The sequence below is a fragment of the Coregonus lavaretus genome (genome assembly GCF_964263955.1).
Source record: "Coregonus lavaretus genome assembly, chromosome: 18".
Lineage (NCBI taxonomy): Eukaryota > Metazoa > Chordata > Actinopteri > Salmoniformes > Salmonidae > Coregonus > Coregonus lavaretus.
This window is the reverse complement of record NC_140005.1, coordinates 12,314,324-12,320,445: the sequence shown is the minus strand read 5'-3', so window position 1 is coordinate 12,320,445 and position 6,122 is coordinate 12,314,324. Positions and strand designations below refer to the sequence as shown.

The 6,122-nt window shown below is 43.1% G+C and overlaps 1 protein-coding gene across 1 annotated transcript in view; it reads right to left on the bottom strand.

Annotated features, from left to right (window-relative positions):
- Positions 1-5,268: 5,268 nt before the first annotated feature.
- LOC311145360 (S-adenosylmethionine-dependent nucleotide dehydratase RSAD2-like) overlaps positions 5,269-6,122 on the bottom strand; it is a 6,490-nt gene continuing 5,636 nt past the window's right edge. The window contains exon 6 of the mRNA XM_084181582.1: positions 5,269-6,122. This exon is cut by the window's right edge and continues 626 nt beyond it. The gene's annotated coding sequence lies outside the window, so the exon portion shown is untranslated.

Below are 6,122 nucleotides of genomic sequence, written 5' to 3'. Positions count from 1 at the left end.
CCAGGCCGGGCTGGGCTGGCGACGCACACCGTTGGTTTAGTGCGTGGAGCAGGAACAGGCCGGGCTGGGCTGGCGACGCACACTGTTGGTTTAGTGCGTGGAGCAGGAACAGGCCGGGCTGGGCTGGCGACGCACACCGTTGGTTTAGTGCGTGGAGCAGGAACAGGCCGGGCTGGGCTGGCGACGCACACCGTAGGCTTTGTGCGTTGAGCAGGAACAGGCCGGGCTGGGCTGGCGACGCACCCCGTAGGCTTTGTGCGTAGAGCAGGAACAGGCCGGGCTGGGCTGACGACGCACCCCGTGGGCTTGGTGCGTGGAGTAGGAACAGGCCGGTCCGTACTGGGAACACACACCACTGGCCTTAACCGAGGATCAGGAACGGGCCGGACCGGACTGGTAACACACCTCAGTCTCTCACGCCGTGCCTCCACTACTTCCCTCCCTCTACTCGCCAATGGCTCCCGTAATCCGGTAGCCTTCTCTCCACGTCTCCCTGTGGCAGCCTCCTGCTGCCCAGCCGCCCAAGCCATGTGCCCCCCCCAAAAAACTTTTTGGGGTTGCCTCTCGTCCCTCCGACGATGGCCCTGCTGACGCCGTTGCTCCTCTCTCGCCAGGGCCTTGATCCTCCCCCAAGGTCCCTTGCCCCCGAGCATGTCCTCCCAGGACCACGATTTGCCCACCTGGGCCATCGCCAGCCTCTCGATCTCCTTACCCGGCGCTTCCTCCCATGTCCAGTCTCCTTGCTCCTGGACACGCTGCTTGGTCCTTTTTTGGTGGGTTTTTCTGTCACTGCCGTCTACGGAAGGAGTGGACCAAAGCGCAGCGTTTGTAGCGAACATGACTTTATTAAAGTTAAAGTGCACGAACGAGAAAACAATAAACAATGACGGATAGTGAAGTCCTCAGTACACAGACTGAAACATGGAACAAAAACCCATAACCCTAAGGTGAACACTGACAGTTTAAATATGGCTCCCAATCAGAGATAACGAGCCGACAGCTGACACTCGTTACCTCCGATTGGGAGTCACATGACGAGACAAGACACTACAACCAAAACCAAACACAACCAAATGAACACACCCTATACCCAACACAACCAAATGAATACACCCTGGCTCAAACTACACAGTCCCGGAGCCAGAGCGTGACAGATATATGTACACTACCAGTCAAACATTTGGACACACCTACTCATTCAAGGGTTTTTCTTTATTTGTACTATTTTTTACAATGTAGAATAATAGTGAAAACAACAATTCTATGAAATAACACATACTGTATGTAGTAACCAAAAAAAGTGTTAAACAAAGATTCTTCAAATAGCCACCCTTTGCCTTGATGACAGCTTTGCACACTCTTGGCATTCTGTCAACCAGTTTGATGAGGTAGTCACCTGGAATTCATTTAAATTAACAGGTGCCTTGTTAAAAGTTAATTTGTGGAATTTCTTTCCTTCTTAATGCGTTTGAACCAATCAGTTGTGTTGTAACAAGGTAGGGGGGGTATATAGAAGATAGCTCTATTTGGTAAAAGACCAAGTCCATATTATGGCAAGAACAGCTCAAATAAGCAAAGAGAAACGACAGTCCATCGTTACTTTAAGACATGAAGGTCAGTCAATACGAAAATGTTCAAAAACCATCAAGCTCTATGACGAAACTGGCTCTCATGAGGACCGCCACAGGAATGGAAGACCCAGAGTTACCTCTGCTGCAGAGGATAAGTTCATTAGAGTTACCAGCCTCAGAAATTGCAGCCCAAATAAAGAGTTCAAGTCCCAGAAACATCTCAACATCAACTGTTCAGAGGAGACTGTGTGAATCAGGCCTTCATGGTCGAATTGCTGCAAAGAAACCACTACTAAAGGACACCAATAAGAAGAAGAGTCCTGCTTGGGCCAAGAAACCAGATCAATGGACATTAGACCGGTGGAAATGTTTCCTTTGGTCTGGAGTCCAAATTGGAGATTTTTGGTTCCAACCACCGTGTCTTTGTGAAACGCGGTGTGGGTGAACGGATGATCTCCGCATGTGTAGTTCCCACCGTAAAGCATGGAGGAGGAGGTGTTACGGTGTGGGGGTGCTTTGCTGGTGACACTGTCTGTGATTTATTTAGAATTCAAGGCACACTTAACCAGCATGGCTATCACAGCATTCTGCAGCAAAACTCCATCACAACTGGTTTGGGCTTAGTGTGACTATCATTTGTTTTTCAAGTGCTGCATCAGATGACCTGGCCTCCACAATCCCCCGACCTCAACCCAATTGAGATGATTTGGGATAAGTCGGACGGCAGAGTGAAGGAAAAGCAGCCAACAACTGCCCAGCATATGTGGGAACTCCTTCAACACTGTTGGAAAAGCATTCCAGGTGAAGCTGGTTGAGAGAATGCCAAGAGTGTGCAAAGCTGTTATCAAGGCAAAGGGTGGCTATTTGAAGAATCTCAAATATAAAATATATTTGTTTAATACTTTTTTGGTTACTACATGATTCCATATGTGTTATTTCATAGGTTTGATGTCTTCACTATTATTCTACAATGTAGAAAATAGTAAAAATAAAGAAAAACCCTTGAATGAGTAGGTGTGTCCAAACTTTTGACTGGTACTGTATATATATAAAAAATACAAAATTGTTGTGCCTGTTATTTTGGCATTAATATGTGTCACATATCAATTTGCAAACAATGTAAAACAAAAAAAATTATTGAGTTAATAAAGCCACATACAACATGGTGTCTTTTTTGCTTTCATGAGTAAGGCAGCTCCAAAATGCAGGTGTTTCAGCCTAGCTCAGTGCTTTCTGTGGTGGTGGGGCAGCCAGTGGAAAATACGGAGCGTAAGGGTTGGTAATGTTCTCTAGTTGCGCCGTGATTGGCTGAGTGTTCTGTCACTCATGGGGACACTATGTCATGGCAATCTACGGGGAGAGCTCATATATTCAAGACCCTTGGGTGCTTCCATAGAGTTACATTATAAGTGCCCATCCAAGAAGGATCAAGGTCATTGGCCACAGATAAAATGATGTCAAATTATATCTACCGTAGCTTTGATTGGACTGATCATGTCAACATCAGACTTAGCTAGCAAGCTAGCAGTCATCATCATGAATCAAGTCGACAATCTACTGGCAAATCCTTTTCAATCCTTGTCATATGAAGAGAAATTATGAAGAGAAATTATAGATAAAACGTATCGGTGCTCATGGGCCATTGCCCATAAACATTACACAACAAGTTGGAAATCGCAAATTCAACAATGAGTGGTTTGGAAGAAATCAGTGGCTAACTGCAAGCATTGCAAAGCAATCACTAGTCTGCTATTCAGTGGTGGAGTGGATGTGTGGTCCAAGTCTGGGTTTAATGGTCTCTTTTCCAAGTTTAAAAGGATAAACATTCAACTTTGGCCATGCTGTCAATCCAGCATGACTTCTGCCGCGTTCAAAACAACTGGAAACTTGGAACTAGGAAATCTCAAACTTCAGTGAGTTCAAGACAACTGGCAACTCGGAAACAAACGAGCTCCCACTGGGAAAATAAGTTTTGAACGGTTATCCAACTCAGAATTCCAAGTCGGGAACTCTGGCCTCTTTCTAGAGCTCCGACCTGAAGATCACTGACCTCATGATTCGACCTTGTTCCCAGTTGTCTTGAAAGCACCATAAATCCAGAGAATGCCAGACTTTGATGACAAAGTATGATGACAAAATTTGCCCACGAAGGACCGCTGCGCCACAGCAAGTGTCTTGTATGCTGCTGCATAAATGATGTAATATGCCAGGGAGAAAGTAATACTAAGTGTATGATTTGTAGTAAGCTGTTAGCAGCCCATGTGCCTCACCCTAATAATTTGGTTCCTTTTCCCCTCATAACTTAGCCTACTGTTCTGACTTGGTGGTGCACATGTAGCCTATAGCCTGTTTTAGAGAAATGTAATCATTGAATATTGTAAGAACTTTCATTGTCTGCTTATATGCCCCCTTTATTTATCCTACGGTTCTGACTTGGTGTACAGGGAGAATACTGTAAGAACGGCCCATGTTCTGAATTCTGTCGCTATACATTTCAAAAGTGCTGAACAAATAGCTTGGCTACGTCCGTCCTAGCTTGCTCATTAATGTATTAATCAAAATCACGGATTGCCTCTTATCCGCTTGTCGTCCCCTTATGCCATAGTTTGTACATCTCACTTGTCAGTAGAAAGCACATTTGTTTAAGCAAGTCAGCCATATCAGCTATATATTTTTTAAAGGCAGTAAATTAAGCTGAATTAACTGTTTCGCTGCCAGACAAGGCTCCGCTGATAGCCAGGTGTAGCAGTAGTAAGGTGTTGGGACTCTGCTGTTGGGACAGCTTTATGTAGGCCATAACAGTTTGTGGGCACCGTTTGTCACCATTATAGTGCAATTAATGTATTGTTTAGTGTTGTGTTGTGGCTTTGCTGGCATTCATAAACGTTTATTTTTTTCAGTTTGCCCCACCAAGTGTGCACAACACACATTATTTGTCTACCCATATGATGTGGATCATTGTCAGGTTATTTGATATATAAGCTTCAGTAACAAAAGAACACCATGGTTGTAATAACACTTTAAACAGGTAGTTTGTAAATGTGTAGAATGTGTTTGTTTTGGGTCCACATTGTTAAGTTAACTTATGTAAATTAGACAGTCACAGAGGATTTTCTTCTGAATAACTGGTCAGGGCATAGCACTTTCCATTCAGCTTCCGTCAACTTTTATGCAAGGCTTGATCCCACCTGTAGTGACTACTTCTATCCATCACGCCCATTGTTGCTTATCCATTGTTCACTAGATATATCAATGTAATTACGCCCAACACAAAGTTGAAAAACAGAATGCTTCCCACCACTAGATCACATAACTAGACGTGAGCTTGACGTGATCCCAACGCTGCCACCAGTGTAGCGGAAGAAAGTGAAAGCTGCAACAGGGACTCTAACCAGGGCTCATACATGGCAAAGTGAGCTCTAATGGCCTTTGCCATGAAAGCCTAGTGAGCAGAGGCATTAGGCCAACAATGCTGGCATATGCCTTGTTACAATAGCCTAAGAGTATAACATGATTGACACGACCGTAATAATCATCATGAAACAGCCTTGGAAGTGCCATAAGTGTAAGCCAACATAATTCATTATTTTAGATTAACCTGCATTGATATGGGTTAATTGATCATAGTCCAGACTCATTTTAGTTGTAAATACCATTCAGTAGCACCAGGGAAATTTAAACCAAGCAGAATTTTTTTGCAGGTCTTCTGTTTCCCCACATTTATTGATAAATTAATTTCCCATCATGAAAATGTATCCCCATTCCCCATTCAAATACCTTCATCGATACCACAAAAAAAACAGACAAATACAGCTTTTTACTCCAATCTGACAACCCTCATAAAATCCGACATAGCACCAGTATTCCAAAGTATTAAGCAAAAACAAGCATAGAAAACAGCATTGGCATTAATAAAAATAAACGTAAGGCTACTATTATATTATAAGTATTTCGGTAACAACCTGGTTGATTAACAATATTGGGTTGTTAACACTTTGGGTTTTTTATATAAATAAATGTGGGACACAAAAAAAGGCAGTGTAGAACACCATTGCCCAAAATGCATTGCTCCAATAACTTTCAAAAGATCTTCAATGAAAGCAAAAAAAATTACAAAAGGTGTGGGACTGTCCCACTCCTTTAAAAAATACCTTTAAGAAATAATAATAATAGGCTTGTATAATATAATGATCATACTGTATGATGAAGATATAGGCTAGGCCTAATAATATGCAATTTAGCGGTGGGAGGACTTTAACATTAACACATTGGTGCGGCAAAGTGCCAGATTCTTGAATGATAATGACCAAATCATTATCGCATGATTAAAGAGACAAGGTTGGCGCTAATTGCAGGAGTTGGGAAGGGTGAAATCAGCTGTTCAACAAGCTGTTCAATTAGCTGTCAATCAACTGATGGCCCAAATGAGCTCATCAACTCAGCCAGGGAAACATAAACAGTAGGCTATTATCGGTTTTCACATCTTTCATTATGTGACAATGGATAGGCTAATGCATGGCCTACAGAATGTATTGGAATATAATCAAAAAA